Source organism: Myiozetetes cayanensis, unplaced genomic scaffold, assembly GCF_022539395.1.
Source record: "Myiozetetes cayanensis isolate MyiCay16 unplaced genomic scaffold, myiCay2020 scf14, whole genome shotgun sequence".
Taxonomy (NCBI): domain Eukaryota; kingdom Metazoa; phylum Chordata; class Aves; order Passeriformes; family Tyrannidae; genus Myiozetetes; species Myiozetetes cayanensis.
Genome location: NW_026087048.1, coordinates 3,027,394 through 3,043,950, shown reverse-complemented (window position 1 = coordinate 3,043,950; position 16,557 = coordinate 3,027,394). Strand labels below are relative to the sequence as shown.

The window sequence follows — 16,557 nt, the reverse complement described above, 5'->3', positions numbered from 1 at the left end:
GAAAAACTGGGAATGAGGTGAGCGAGTGCTTATTTAGCTGAGTTTCTGTTTACCCAAATGAGTTCAACTCGGGGCCGTGCAGGAGGATGTCAGGCATCACCATGGAGGAGTTAGGTCATGGTTTGGTTTTTTTTTCCCATCTGGTTATCCCAAATTTGTTGCCCTCTCGTTTGTGCTGAGAACAGGTTCATAGGACTGCACTGGAAAGCAGGCCATGGAAACCTTGTGGGCTCAGCACCTGGAGTGGGGAGCAACAGATCTGCAGAATGGCAGCAGCAGGAAGAGCTGGGTGGGGAGATGACGAAGTTCCAAGTTGAGTTTGTCACAAAAGAAAATATTCGTTACCCGTACTCTGGGATTCTTTGTGTGCATTTCTGATGCTTTTATTTGAATTAAAAGTTGGAGACGTAGCCAGTAGTTGGTGGTTGAAAACTGCAATGAAACATTTATAGGCTAAGCAGAGCCTATAGGATGTGGTTAAAATAAAGTTATTTGCAGGACGTGGGCTTAGTGAAGCAGCATGCTTTGAATTGTCTGTTCTTGGCAGAAGAATTTGTAGCAGCTAGATCAGATCTCTCCAAGATGGTCCTCTTTGCATGGGTTGTGTTACTCAATCACCCTTCATTCTATTCATTCCTCTGCCCTTTATTTAAGCCTCTTCCTGTTTTTCCTTCTGTCTCTTATATGCTTGAATGCATATGTATTTCCCCAAATGTACCTCTTCTATTTAAATGTACTGGTGGTACTTATTGGTTTTTCTTCCACACCCAAACAACACAGATTTGCTTCCCCTTTTGATAACTTTTGCTGTTCATCTATTGCATTGATGTGTTATTTCTGCTTGAATAATTCCACAAATTAAATATTTTAACAGGTAATCAATACTATAGGCAGTTTTACAAAGCAATTTAGCAAAAACACTGGTAGGAAACCAGCAATCTTCCTCTGCCCAAGTAAACTAATATACAAACCCAAAGTTTCCCCTCCACATCCCGCACACACCTCTGTCTTCACACACAAATAAAAATATTTGAAATATGACAAGATTCCTGTGGCTCCTTTTAAATGAAATGACCTTCTCTTGCTATCCCAGGTTTTCAAAAACATAACCATCCGAAATCCAGACTGCTTTCCCTGAATTATTCTGACTAGACCACACAGATTGCAGTTTGCATGTCGTAAGGACAGGGAAGGGTTGTGCTGCAGCAGAGCTTTTTAGGGAAATCTGGAGTGAAGGCATCCACAGACTAGACGGATTAGGAGCACGAGGGTTGGGAGCTCACTCTGTCATCCTTCTCTACAACATTTGAAAAAGAAATTGAACTAATATCCCTCATACCTCAAAGCTGTGCCTTCAGGGAGCCATTATGTTCACTCCTCTCTCGTTGCACAGAGGCTAAATTTATTTTATAATCAAGTGTTGTTAATGCAAGGGAAAACATCTGCTTTTTAATGCTGGGAAATGAGCAGAATTTGTCTTGTTTGTGTATTGCAGGTGGTGCTGCAGTTCTGGAGAAATCATTAGGTTTTGGGGAGTTTAAAATAATTCAAAATTTTGGGAGTCTCGTCTTCATGGAATTAAGAATTTAACAGAAAAGGTTTGTTGATTTTTAAAAACTGAGAAGACCGCTTGTTGGGGTACCTATGACTTGTTCTCTTCTGCTGCCTACAAACAAGAGTAAAACTTATCGAGCTGTAATTCCTGTCTTCAAAACCAGTCTTTCTCCCAGGCTGCATTGTCCATCAGATAACTTGGATTATCTTTGTAGTCTTTGGAATGGCTCGTTTGTCACAAGGGAGGTTGTAACTTGTTGCAGTCGATGGTCGGCCTTGCTGGGTTTGCATGATTAATGAAAATCAGAATAAAAAACCTGTCTGCCACTTCCAGCTTTTCATAGAAGGAGCTCTGTCTCCAAAACATTTTGGCAGGATTATTTAGTGATTTCATTCTGATGTGTCAGATATATTCACATATTAACAAATAAAATTGGCTAGGATAGTAAATATTTGTTTATATGATGTATTGCAGTGCTGGTTGTATTTTGGTAACTTGCTGTTGTTTTCCTTCCCTTCCTTGGTTGTTAGATATGTGTAAATGGAAATGGATTGTCCTTCATCCATATCCTGAGAACTTCAGTTACCACCTCCCTCCAGGTGCTAAATTGTCATTTCCACTTTAGCTAATATGGGAGGTGGACTTAGTGAATCTCTTACCCTGATGACTCAGTCTGAACTCAGAGCCACAATAAAAATGACCATCCTGGTATTCTGTGTCTCTGCATCCCTTGTGAGTTGTAGTGACTGCATCCTTTTTGTGAGAGGCTAGGGGAAAAAGGGGAAAATCTCTCCCCAAAAGAGCTTCTTTAGGAACTAACTGCTGGGTTTGGATTTTGTCCAGAGAACTATTCAAATCTGATCTTCAAAACTGAAAGCCAACTATTAACGTGTATTCAACAGACTAGCTGTTGCCAGGTTAAGAAATTTACTTCAATTTTTCTATTCAGGGTGAAAAGACCACAACACCAAAACTGAACTGACCAACTTTAAAACATTATGAGCACTTTTTCTTGTGACTTTGACTCTGTATGTGTAAGAGGGAGGAATTAATGAGGTGACTTGGTGACAATTTTTCAGTTATGTGATCTGTGAATTAACCAATTAATCTTCTACAGATTGATTATATTCTAAATAAACTGCAGTGACTCAAAACATATCCCAACTTCTTGTGAGATCTTGAAATAATTCTTGCAAGAAATTAGCTGTTGGACCAAACTGCCTAATTAACTTGATGGTGTTTGAGAACCACATGCCAAATGTAAATAAATATTTTATAGTTATGGATCAGCCATTCAGGACATTGTACAGTAATGGATCTGGTATCAGTTCAGATGGAGCTATTATGCTGTTGAGTATGGTTTTGGAATTTGCAGGGAAATGGAAGCTCTTGAGGTCGCTGGAAAATTTTCAGTGTTACGGTTGGAAAGATAAGACTTATGGTGGAAATGCAAGTCAGTTTGTGTTGGGGAAAGGTGGATAGAATGAAGTGAAAGTGTCAGTTTTATGAGCACGATGGTTGACAAAAATGCATTAATTTTCCTGAGCAACTTTATTTACACTTCATTCCTCTTTTTTTTTTTTTTTTTCCCAAAGGAGTTGAAATGTATTTTGTTGAACCTGTTAACTTTGAATTTTTTAGCGTGGTGGTATCTCTCAGTGTAAGCTCAACACTGAAAAAAACTGGAATATCCAATTTATTAGAAAATAAGCTTTTACTCCTCTCAGTTTGGGCAGAAAACAAATTCTTGGGAAAGCGGGATTGATGGGGATTTTAACCATCTCTGAGTAGAGGAGAGAGCTTGGTTTCCAATACACTTTATGTTTGGTTCCTCATCTCATCTCTGCCAAAGACAGAACTTGAACTGCGTCAAACCTTCCTCAGCTGCCTTCGTTCTGTCTGCTTTACTAGGCAGTACATTTACTTCTTTTCAAAATTTGCAGGTTTTAAGACATATTTGTAGTTCTAACCCTCCTTATATTTGGTTGGCAGTTGTTAAGGGAGGACACGTAGCAACAAACTTCATTTTCTTAAAATGCCAGTATGGACATGTGGTTTATAAGAAATCAGTACAGTGGAGTAAATCTTAGAATATGTTGAGAATATGTTGTTATACTATGCCCAACTCGAGATTTTTACCTAAGAATTCTTATAATTTTGGAGGGGTGTTTCTCTAAATAGGTTTCCATGATCAGAAGTAACTTTTTTTTTTTTTTAAGATGAAATTACATGCTGGGAAATTAGAGTTGCCTCTTTTATGTAATATTAAATAATGATAGGAACATGAAGCTGTTTACAAGTGGCTTGCCAGAGGTTCTGAGCTGTGGCTCAGCACATGCAGGCTCCTGATTGCTCTAAGCTGATCTTTGGCAGCGTTGCCCAGGGAAGGGGTCTCAGCAGTATCAGAATCAAGTTCCCAATCTGGCTGCAAGTTTTTTTTGTGGGGGGGATTAGTTTGCAGCCAGATTAGGAAGCACATCTATCTAGCTGATTATACAACCCACAAGCACTTTCATCAGCTGCAGCTGCCAAAGAAGTGGAAGGATAAGTCCCTTTGACCAAGAGTGCAGATTTTTATCTTCTTACACAGATTGTAAATCTGCACCTTAAGAAATATTTTGTTAATGTGATGATGGGCTCAGCTGCTTCTGTACTGTTTAAAGAGAAAATCAATCGCTCCAAAGGCTTGGCTTTAAATATTTTGTAAGTAAATTTATAACTGAATAAGTTTTGATGTTTTGGAGCAGAATAGCTTGTAAACATATTTTGTACCTCAGCAAGCTAAAAAATTGCTCATTGCTCATAATGTTTTTGCACTGCTGTATTCATACTGCACAAATTTTGCCCAATTTTTAGCCCCAGGTTAAAAGTTGGATACAGATGTGAAGATGAGTAAAACACTGGAATTACAGGTGTCAGTGTAACACAGTGAGCTGAAATATGGTGGATTAAACTGTGATTTCGTTTTAGGCTTCCTTTTTAGTAGTTAGATAGTTATCCCTTAAGATCTAATCTGTCATTCCAGATTCTTCACTTGCATTTCAGAGTTGATTTTTCAGGTTGATCTGGGAGGACTTATCTTAGAGAGGGCATGGGGAGGGAGGTGACGAGATGCTGGTGATAGCAGCGATAGCGGCACCACTCCAGGAGCTGCAAGGCCGTTTCCTGGTTTGTAACTTTTCAAGCTCAGTTTTTTAAAATTGCCTTGGTTTCTGTTCCTCATTCCTTTGGAAAGTGCTGCTTAGGCTGGGCTGGCACAGGGTGGTTTTGGCTCAGCTCTTTCGACTGCTTGGCACTTCTTCCTGCCGTGGCACGCTCGGGTCTCAGCTGCTGAGACTGAATAACTTGCTGCACTGAATAACTGAGATGATCAAGGTGCTGAGCACTGGCTCCATCAGGAAGGGCAGTATGTTTTCGGGGCAGGGCTGTGGGCATATTGCTGTGTGGCTGATTAAAAAAAAAAAAAAAAGAAAGAAAGAAGTTTGTTGCCACCAAGCCAAGAGATTGGGTCCTTTTGTTTCTCAATTCCTTGCTTATTGTTCCCCGTGCAATGAACTTGGATGGTTTCAATGTGCAAAAACAGTCTGGTCCTGTGGAATGTCATACAGAGACACTATTAAAATGTTTAAGCTGCAACAGGTAATTCATCTTTTTTTAATAATACTGTTTGTATTCTCCAACCCCTTTGAGAAAAGCTGTCTCACGGGTGTTGAGCAGATGATAAAACTCTGATAATGAGTAGTTCGCTTTAATGGGCCTTATTGTGAAAGATTTTTGCCCTCTGAAGTCCAATACATTTTCCTCCTGAAGTAGCTGCTCTTCAGGATGATTTGTTATTTCCTTGCTTTTCTTTTGCTTTCAGTCAAAAGTGTCCTGTGGACCATGCCCACCTACAGTCTGCATTGCCATCAGCTGCTGTCCTCCTCATCCAGCAAGTCACACTTGGAGGAGCACATTTCAGATATTATCTAATGCCCAGAATCTCCAGCCTATGCTCAGGCAGGAGCTTGAGCACTGTAATTTACACCCTCGTTTTTAATCTCAAGTCAGCGTTTGCACTAGGAAAGGAGCAGATCAAAACCGAGCATCTTTCTTAGGTAAAATACTTCAATTTTAATATTTTAGCAGAATAATCATTGAGGGTAATGTTTGAGCACTGATAGTTTGAACGCTCAGGAAAGGTGTGTGGCTTCGTGCTGTACAGAAAGGTGAGGGATGAAGTGTGATTTCCCTTCCCTGTACAGGATTTCCCTTTGAATCTGTGCAAATTCCGTGTCCACAGAGAAATAAATGACTGCTGTGTGGGGAGATGAGGATTTAAACAAAATATTGGTAGCTTATTGAAAACCTCCTCTGCAGAGGGGTAGCAGTTTTATGTTTCAGTAGGATTTTTAGGTTGTTGGCTGCTGCAAGACTTCTTGTTCTTACTCTGGAAGTTTGGAGAAAATGATGTAGAATTGTGACAGTGTAGCCCAGTTTTTTAAGGATGCCCTGCTTAAGGGAATATTCATAGGGCTTAATAATGTATTATTCAGCTTTAAGGTTTATTTGTGGAGATTTGAATTCAGGAAATGGCATTGTTATGCAAGAACTGGAGCAGCTAAAAGGAAAGGAGATTAATATGCTAAGATTTGGAAAGGGAAGCTGGGGTTGGAGGATTATGTTAGCTCAGGCACTGATTTTCATATTTAACTAAGAAACTCTCTCTAAAACTTTTTTTTTTTCCTTTGGAGCAGAATAGATATTCAGGATCAAAGAGAGGTTACTGATGTACAGAAACTGAAGATATTTCTAATCCTTGTGCAGAACTTTCCTCACTTATTCAGGAGATCTGGGCATGCTTCACTGTAGGCGTTTCTTTCCAGGGACTCATTAAAATGAATGCACAAGTGGCATCAGATCATTCTTATTCAGCTGTGTTATTAACAAAATAGAAAGTTGGAGTGATTAAGCCATGAAACTGTAACTATCCTTCGGGAACAGCTCAACAGTTGTGCCTCAGAATGTTTCCTACTTGATTTCAGTGCTTACTTCAGCAGAGGACAGAGGTAGAAGTACAGAGATGAGTCTCTGTGTGTGTGTTTACAGATAAAAAGACTGGCATTTGCAGAGGAGTTTACATTGTGTGACGTTTAAAATGGAGAATTTAACATCAGGGGTTTTTTATAAAGATGATACATATTTTAGAGATTTCATTTTGTTGGTATATACAGTAACTGCAAATCATTAAAACCCAGAAAATGCCATAAATTATAGCACAAAATACCATACAAAATTCCAAGATAAAAAAAAAAACCTGTTATCTCTCATATCACTTTCTCTTACTATGGAAAAAAGCATAGCATTACAGCTTTGATGTTCTGTTGGTTTTTCACTGGGGGAGAAAAATCTCTTTGAACAGAGAGAATGAGTTGTAAAGGAGTAAGACTGGAGAAAATTAATCTATAATGATGAAGTAACTTAAGATCCTCAAGGAATACTTGCCCCGTTAAAAATAAATAAATAAATAAAATCCCCATGGTTTCAGAAAGGAAAATAAACATTGTCAATATCTTAATGAAGGAAGTACCTAATAAAATGTTAGTATTGAAAAATACTGGCCTGAAAGCCAGTTGAAAGAGTAGTTTGTACATGTAATTTTTCCTACTTGTCTAGAAGAAAACCTGGGGCTCTTCATGGCTAACTTATGTCCCGTATTCTGTGTGCACCCTGTAAATTAATGGTTCTGGGGCTGTAACTCTCCAGAAAATAAATGTGCATTCTGACTCCTGTGTCCCAGGACTGAAAGGGGCTTTCTGGCACCCTGGGCTGGGCAGGTCCTGGAGGGTGGCTGAAGGTCCCACAGCCTTTGTGATTTATAGAGCACATCTCGTAGCCTTCGAAACACCCGAGCTGTCGAGTCGTGCGTTCTGTGTGTGGTCTGGAGGCAAAACGTCCTGACCTGTCACGAATGAGAAAGTTGTTGTAAAACTTTTAGTGCCTGGGGAGAGGAGTGCATCGTGAAAAATAAGGTTCCCAACTTCACAAGTTCCTGCTGAGCAGTGTCAGGCTGGGAAGGGGAAAGGGGAGATGCTCTGGAGCACAGTTATACTCCACTCTGTTTAAGCATGGATGGTATTTGTGTTTCTTGAAATCATATGCCACTAAATACCTAGTGTTTGTGGCCCATCATTGTGTGTTAGGAAGTGCCTGACAGGACTGTGTTGTCTTTTAAGATTTTAAATTAAAAACTCGATAGTGGAATGTGCAAATAGAATTTACTGGGGGCTGACACATTGAGGTAGAAACCCCAAAACTTTGGGAAACACTGATTTAGGAAATTCTGAATAGCATTCATATGCTCAAATATGATTCTTTAAAGTGTTAACACAGATAATCTCTAACTTGCAGATAGCAAATCTTTAAAGATATGTGGAAAAAAACAAATGGGGAAAGGCAGCTCATCTGAGTAGCCTAATTTAAAAAAAGAACGTTTCTGCCACTAAACCTTTGACAATTGTCATTCCAGAAAAAGCAACAATAATTTTCACTCATTCAAACTTCCCTGCCATTAAAGAATACTTCTTGGTTTTCTGCTGTTCCTCCTTTAGAAGTGTTTGTTGCTTTTGGCAGGTGAGTGCACTCGAAAGCTCAGGATGGTTTGGTTATTTTGGAGGAGCTGGAGCTGTTTGAGAAGATGGGAATTTCTGTTTAGAATGGAAAACTGATCCTAATGGTCTCTTTGGAGACTGAATGGTCTTTCAAAAATTCTTTTGCTTCTGCCTATTAGAAAAGCACTTTTCTGTGGAAAAAGAGGTTTATATGTTGGAACTGAAATATGGAGACGGTGAATACGTGTCCAGATAAATTCCACTAGTGACTGTTTTCAGTCTTGATTAAAAGTAACCCTTAAGATTTCTTAGTGTTCACAATACCATCAGATCACCTATCTTCTAGGATGTGGGGTTTTTTTGACTGCCTGGAATTAGTTGGTCTGAATTTAGTTAGGTTTAAGCATTAAGGATGCACTTTAGCTGCAAAACAAAATCTGAAAAAATACCGCATATTTCTTAATCTTTGTGTCCTGTTTCAAAAGAATACTGCAATACAAAACCTCAGTGCAAACTCTGTTTACGGGAGGATAATAATTTTTCATTTGATAATCTTGAATCAATACCGATGATTTATGGAATTTATAGTTATCCCTTGTTTTAATTCTTGGTTCTTCTGTTTTATAATTTCAAGTTTTTCTCCTTGTAGTCCCAAAACGTTATCAAATAGCCTGATCAGTTGAACACTCCCTCTATTATGTCACACTGTGTAAAAGCCTTAATTGGAAGGTAAATCTGAGTGTGGAAAGAGAGAACTTGAGGAAAGAACAAGTATCAGACACACTTAGCTTTGACAAGGCAGTGCAGTGCTGAGGTTCACAGCACTGGTGTGAGTGAAGGGGCGTTTTATAAAAAGGAAATTGTAATTAAGGAAATAGCATGTTCCTTAATTACTGTCATTTCAGCATGATCTACAGTAAAATGGTGGCTTGTGTCCTGCTTTTTGTAGGAATGTGACAGGCATGGGCTCGAGGGCACATCTGGTTTTTAAGCATTTTTATCATGTAGTAATTCTGCCTGTGGATTTTGTAGGTGGAAGGCAGAGCTCCCTAGTCATGTAGATAAGGAAGGGAAGGTGCAATAGCTCATATACAGCATCTAGAAAAAAAAAAATCTCTTCCAAGACCCATATGATTAATGTAAATGGAGAGAGAAATGAGGTGGAGCAGCTAAAGCTCCCCAGCTCCTGTTCCTGCTTAACAAAGCCAGGGAAGAGCACAGGCCCTTCTCCTTTCCCACTGGGCATTCCAGCCATCTACTCCAGCATTTGGATTATCTCCTTTGGGAGGACTTCCAAACAGGAATATCGTAACTGAGCATGGGATGAGATACAAGTGGAGATCTAATTAGCTCACCTCCCTCTGCAGGCAAACCCTCGTTGCCAGGGGGTGTTTGTGCACAGAGAAGGGCAGTTTCGTAGCAGGAGGCACCCAGAAAACCAAGCAATTTGTGTGTTAGGGTTGTTTTTGTTGGGTTTCAGGCATCACAAGTCTGGTCATAATAAGTAGACCTAATTATTGCATAATAATAATAATAATTCCTTTCCAGATACTCTTACCAATCAATCCCTGCGTTGCCCTGTGTAATTAATGCCTGGTGGGAATATGGATCACCTGCTTGGCCAAGTACAGAACTGAGTGTTTAGTCCCAGGACAAGACCATGGGCTGTCTTTTCCCCCTCTTCTGGTTCTTTGTGTTGTGCTGCCAAAGTGAGTATTTGATGTTGGATGTGAATTCTGTCCCTGGGCACACTTGACATTTGCAGAGGGCTGGTATTTTATTCTATGCACAACCAGACTAGACTGGTTTTGTCTGCTTAAAATAGCAAATTCTAAAGATCTTTAGCCTTTGCCATATTGAATAATTTTCAAACCTTTTTGATCTAATTTTCAGCAGTACGAGTTTCTTGAGATTCCTGATGTTTTGTCTCTAATAATATGGGCTTTTAAAGATGGATGGATCTTTTGGCTGACAGGTTATTCCACAGAAGAACATTTGGAGAGTATTTATTGACTGATAGATCCTAATGGCTTCTGAAATGCTCTATCTTGGTTCAGTTTGGAAATCTGAGTAGATATCACATTCTTTTTGTTTGTCTTTTGGGAAAAGATTAATGAGTCTTGTAAATTATTGAGGGCTGTGCTCTCATCTTCCCGAGCTGATTTCTCTGAACAGGCGCTGTGTGCTCAAGCTGCTCGTTAGTAGGTGAACTGATGGCTGACTGGATGTATTATTGATGACTTGGTGGGAATTTCCCGTCTGGAAAAGGGTGGTAGGCTGATGGAAATGCTTTGCTTGGAAAGGTGATGTTAAGAGGTTTGGCATGCTGTGCATTTGTTTTTGAAGGGGGGGGTGTGTGTGTTTGGGCGTGGGGTACCCGGCATGAAAAGGTGTCCCTGGGAAGCAGATGGAATCTTGCCTTGTACCCCTCTCACTGCTCTTACAGACCCGTGAGATATCTTATTATAACTGACATAATATTCTTGTAAAAGCAATACAGTTTTATTTAGCATGTCTTCATAAATATATTGCAATTCCTACCACTGTTTTACCACACAAAAATGGGCTGTTAAGCAAAGCTGAAGCAATGAAGCAGAGAAGAGTCCTAGAGTTGAGTTTGGCTACTGTAATATCCTAGATATTATCAAAACCAGCTTCAAAGTGTTACTGCCAGCCATCAGGCAGAGCAAACGGGCGTTATCCTGCCTGAACTCACCATCCTTGAAGTTTGAATCTGCTCTTAAAGATCTACTGAGACAAAATTTCATTATTCTGTATCCCATTAAGAGAATATATTACCAGTACATGTAGGATGACTTTTCTTCTAATGCACAGATTTAAAACGCTTCAGGGACATAAATCAATACCTTAAAGATGAAACCCGAAGCTCAGAGTGCCCATTTCCTTGAAGACATGGCTCGTTCAGATTGATTAATGACTCTTGGTGGCATCTATAAATATCTAAATATATAAATCTCCACTTAGGCCTATCTAAATCTGGTTTGCCACAGCCTTCTCGTGTGACATCTCCTGTATCACTCCTGCTCCCTGTGGTGGCACTTGCGCAGTTTCCAGCTCAATCAGCTCCCTGAGCTGCTCTCCATGGGATCGTGGGACCATCTCTGTGCATACACAGGACGGGGCAGAAGCTCAGAAGCCAGTGACAAGGGCAGGGCTGTGCCAGCCCAGGTTTAGATTGATTTAAAGGGTTGTAGATACAACACCCTGTTGAAACATCGCTTCGTTGGGAATATATTATCTTCAAGTTTCTGCTGAGCCTGGAAGTTTCTAGTTGAAATGGATTTTAGATTAAGCAGAGAATTTGCAACACAATAGGAGAGAGAAAAATGGCAGCATGAGTCATAAGCATGGGACCTTCCCCCACTGTCTGCTTAGAAGTGCTGAGATTCCGAGGATTAGTTAACAGAAGAACTGTAGTTTCCAGCGTGCAATCAGCTGTTATGTCCATTGTGCTTTCAGTTTGTTGGAATGAAAGAACCAGATTAGTCATCAAAACTTAGTGTTAGCATAAAACTCGGTCGTTTATGACAACTTTTTTTGGACAGCGCAGCTTAGATGGTGTGTTAAATGCTGATGTTTGTTAAAAGTTCATTGGGTTTATATGTTGGCAAAGTGGCCCTAAGTGTCTAATGGATGGTGTGGCATTTGGGTTGGTCTGCCTCTGGTTTTCCTTGTCAGGATATTTATCACTGAGAAGCCCAGCAGCCAGATGTGTTCTGCAAAGCTTCTACGAGGTGCTGATGATGTACAAATATCTTACTGGAATAATTTTAATATTGAGCTTTAAATGGGATTGTAAAGGATTTCTGCCTAGATTTATTGCTGGATCATTTCCTAAGCCTGCAGTAACTCGTATCTATTCCCTGTGGGAATGCAGAGCTCAGGGGCAGTTGGCCACACAGCCTTTCTCAGAGGCAGGAGCTGTGGAAGTGTTCACCTTCTGAGCTAACAGGCTCTGCAGGATTGGGAAGGGTTTTCATGCAGCTTGGGTTCCAGGCAGCTGTCTGCCCCCACCCCCCTGCCTGGTGGACTGCAGCAGTCACTGGGAACTTGGAAAACCCTTCCATTTGTGGCCCTTGATGCCTGCTGGTGTGGAACAGCCTCAGATCACAAGTTCTGTGCTTGCTGGAGCAGCTGCCAAGATGTTGCTCAGCTCCTCTGTAGCTCATCCAGAAGCACTTTGGCATCCTTGAGGAACATACTTGCAAACACCAAAGCATATTGTCTTCAGAAATGAAATACTCAATTCCACATCCATCCCCATCTTTTTCCAAAGCCACTTTTCATTCTAAACTAAGGCATTTTCTTAACTCTTGTGTTCAACCAAATTGGTATTTCTTTTCATGAATTTGCTGAATGATACCAATAATGGAATTACAGACAGACAAGATATTTCTTTCTGTATGGTTGGGAGGATAATATGGCCAAACTTGGAATTTAACAAAATCTGGAAATTTTTTTCAGCATTGAGTAGTAAACCATTAGTTTGGGCAACTTTACATGGCACTGTTCTGAAGGTTTTGATAGGAAATAGTATATTTGCATTGGCAAAATGAACTGTGTTGAAATTTTCTGTGGAATTCTTAGAATTTTTGTGACTTGTGGAATGCTTAAAAGCTGTCATCCCAAGTTTTAACCATTTAAATCTGAAATCTGCTCCCTACTCGTCATTGCTGTATCCTTCCCTCATTTTTTAGGTTAAGGTTCCTCTTTCCCATCTCTTCATGTTTCTGTAGCTTATCTGTATGTGGAGAACAGAAAGCAAGTTAAAGCTGGGATTTGCAGCTGTGGTGGCACTGCAGTCCGGTAAAGCTCAATTTCTGTCCTTTCCTGGTCATTCATTCCCACTCTGCTGCCTCCCATGCCAGCACACACCCATGTGCTGAACCCAACCAGGGAAGTGATTCAACTTCCCTGCAAAACCCTGCAAAAAGACCAACTGCCAACATAAAGCCATGTGGTTTTGAGTGGTTGTGCTGGCTTGGGAACAAACAGCAGGGGAGGGAAAAGGTAGGAGTTGCTTGAGTTTGTTCTTCTGCTGGAAAAATTTTAATGGAGCCACAGCCTAAAAATCAAGGTTTTAGGTAAAAGTGAGTGATATGTAAATGGGGCACACAAAATAAGGCAGACAACAAACACGATCAGGGTGTTTGTTTCAGATCTTTGTGTTGACTTAGCCCAGGTCAGGTCCTTACCAGGTTAAATCAACACATTATTCTTGGGTAAAGAAAGCATTCCCATACTGGTGATGCTGATGAGGCCCAGGCAAAACTACCTGAAGTTCACTGCAGTGAGGTTTTCTGATGCAGTTTCTGTAGAGCCAGTAGGTTTGCAGGTTGCAGCCTCTTGGAGGAGCCACTGTAGAAGGTGATAGTTGGACTGCAGGTGTTGGTCAGTTTGTGCAGCCCCTGTGTGGGGGGACCAGCCCACTGAGCCACACCGGCAGTTTCTCGGTGTTCATGTGCACATTGCTCCACTGACTCAGCTTTTGGGTCTGTCAGGGCAAATGAGGAGGAGAAAGATTCCTCATGGATCAAGTATTCCACCTGGTTTCCCACTTATTTTTCTTTGATGCTAGAGACAAACACACGGCTCAACTGTGTGTACAGTACTGTGTGGCTTGCAGATGGCAGTGATCCCCTTGGAACAGAGCAATTGGAGGAGTATCCCCAAAGCAAAGTTCTCTGGAAAGACACAATCCAGTCTAGAACTTGCTGCTGCTGAAGAAGTTCCTGAGCACTCTGCCCTTCCTCTTCCTCCCCACCCACCTTGGTGCTGCCACCTCAGATCTTTGTCAGCTGGTTCAACTCAGCAGAACACCAGCCTGGCAAGAACAGGGAGAGTTGTGCTGTGTTAGGGAGCAGATGGGCACAGAGAAGGAAGCTGAAAGGCATGGCTGACAGCAAAGGCAGGGAAAGGAGTGAATCCTGTCTTTCATCTCTGAGGACAGCCTTGAGTAACTTAACTGTTAATGAAAGAGGCAGTGCAGATAAGGAGCGTTGCCCGCAGCATTAACACTGTCTACGTGTGCAGTGCTTGCACCAGTACCACAGTGTAGGCCTTGCTGCAAAGGCTGTGCTGTCACCTGTGGTACTGGAACAAAGCTGAGATTCTGTTAACAAGCCTAAAGTTACCAGAATTAAGTAATTTTTATATGATAATTAATGGTAAGAACTAGAAAGAAGGTTATTAGAGAGTATATTGCACCAAGGAGGAACACAGTTAAGGTTGTGTTCAAGTTGTCTGAAGGGAGAAAGCAAGCCAAGATGCACAGTTACATTGGGAACTCTCTGAAATCCAGATAACCAGTGAAATCCAGAAGAAGGATGCTCAGTTTGAAGTGTTGTTGAACACCAGGATAGAGAGAGCAGTAGTTATTAGAATGCTCCTTTTCCCTCCTGTCTGCTTGTCTGATGATTCAATTCACTGTTGGGCAGGCTGCTCTAGCACAGGAGAGGAAGAAAGTTCCTCATGAGTATCTTACAGAGCAAGTTCAATATGCATGCACAGATTTTTAATCCTTAATTACTCTCTTCCTCAAAGATAAGAGAATAATCAGTTTGAATCCCTTACATAAGGAAAGTCACCTCCGAATTTCTCATATTAGAAAGGCAAAGAGGATTTATGCTTACCTTAGTATACATTCCTAAATATTTTTACATGTTAATCATCTATTTTCACAAAGGTACGTGCCTTTTTGCCTGTAGAAACTTTGAGTAATGCTCAAAATTCTGTGTGGAAACAGGTCTGAATCTGAAAGGGAGTAATGGAAACGACTCTCTGAGCCATATTTGGGCACCCAGGAAGGCAATGCCTGTGTCAGAGAAGATAAAGGGAAGGGAGACTGCTTGATTGAAACCCATCAGAACTGTTAAGCTGCAGTGATGCAAAGCCATTGGTGTTTTAAATAATGCTTAAAATAAATTCCTGTCGGGTAGTGCTGGGCTATTTGAAATTCCCCTAGGTTTAAATAAAAAGGGAGAGGGCATTTTAACCAGCTCATTTGATAGAAAAATGGCCTGCAGATGGGGTTTGAGAGAATAATAGGCAGCAGATTACAGTGGGAAAATTGTGGCAGAGCATCAGACTTTGATGGGTTTATGCAGAATGGGCAGTGGGGAGATGGGAAGAGTCCCCACTGCAAACTGCCCTTGTACACTGCTTTTATTTCCACTGGCTGTGGCTGTTCATAGCAGCATTGAGTTTATGAAGTCACATATGCTGAAAAGTTTTAAAATATTAGAAGTGCTACATGATCTGCAAATATCAGTTGGTTTTCTCCTGTTTATGTGCCTGTTTTCAAGAACATATTTTCCCACATATGTAGGAAAGCTTATATTTCTTCCAGTCTTGACCTGCTTTGATCTGGGGCAAATACCCCTTCCCTAGTTCCCAGTGTCCTGAAATATCCTTAGTAAACATTGGATTTTATCAACACTTCAAATAGTCCACTGAAAATGCAAACAAGGATTATTTTTTGTTTTCAAACCTTCCTAACTCTGCCAAATTAGAAGGATTTTATGAAGAAGGCAAAAATTTTGCAGCCACCAAAATTCAATTATAAAGTGAATTTCTAAGCAGGAAAGCTTACATAAATATATATGCATATGCACTATTTTTCCCTCTGTTCTGTCTTGCTCTTGGGAAAATCTGAAATACGCTTGTAACTTAACAACAAAAATTGAGATTTCTTGGGCAGCCTACAAAAATTAAAATATTTTCATGAATGACACCTGCAGGTTTGGGTTTTGTTTTTTTGGTTTTTTTAATTAAATAATGGAAGCCAACATTTTTAATGCAACTTTACAGCATTTGTGAGCACAGTTGTGATCTGAAGAAATATGCTCTAAAATTCCCCTGTGGGCTTCTACAGCCTAGGGATGCAATAACATGGAATATGTTCCATGTGTGCCTCCTGTGGGATTTTTCTTTTTGCCTTTTTTTAGTTTCTTTTTTTTTTTTTCCTTAAAGAATAGACTTTGGTATTTGAGATACATACTGGAGGTAAGAAGTGGGCTGTTTAGAAATGTTAATAGAATGCATTCTGTGGCAGCAGATGAGCAATATCCATCTCTGGAACGCCCAGACTGTTTATTCTGCCCTTGCCCTCGTGGAGCAGCTTCCAGAGGGGAGCAGAGCTCTGAATGTGTGTGCAGGACCTGCTGTGGGTTGGGCTCGAAATGTTTTCTAGTAGGAGGGGGACTGTACTTGCAGTGACCTTACCTGACCTCAGCTGGAGTTCCTTGACTGCTCCTTTAGTAAAGAAACATTCCCACAAGCTGTTTCCTACTCTACCACTAGGACACAACCAGCTGTAAGGTGAGAAAAGCAACTTCACCTGTAACAGGTGGCTCTGCTGGGATTCAGTTCTGGCCGTGGTGACCTGAGGGG

At 40.7% G+C, this 16,557-nt stretch overlaps 1 protein-coding gene across 5 annotated transcripts in view; it reads left to right on the top strand.

Annotated features, from left to right (window-relative positions):
- Nucleotides 1-16,557, top strand: part of PEAK1 (pseudopodium enriched atypical kinase 1) — a 108,859-nt gene that overhangs the window by 20,598 nt on the left and 71,704 nt on the right. Inside the window, exon 1 of one of the 5 annotated variants that reach the window (XM_050309269.1) lies at nt 9,710-9,854. The exons of the other annotated variants lie outside the window; for them this stretch is intronic. The gene's annotated coding sequence lies outside the window, so the exon portion shown is untranslated. Of the gene's footprint in view, nt 1-9,709; nt 9,855-16,557 lie in introns of those variants that run through there. 5 annotated transcript variants of the gene reach the window in all.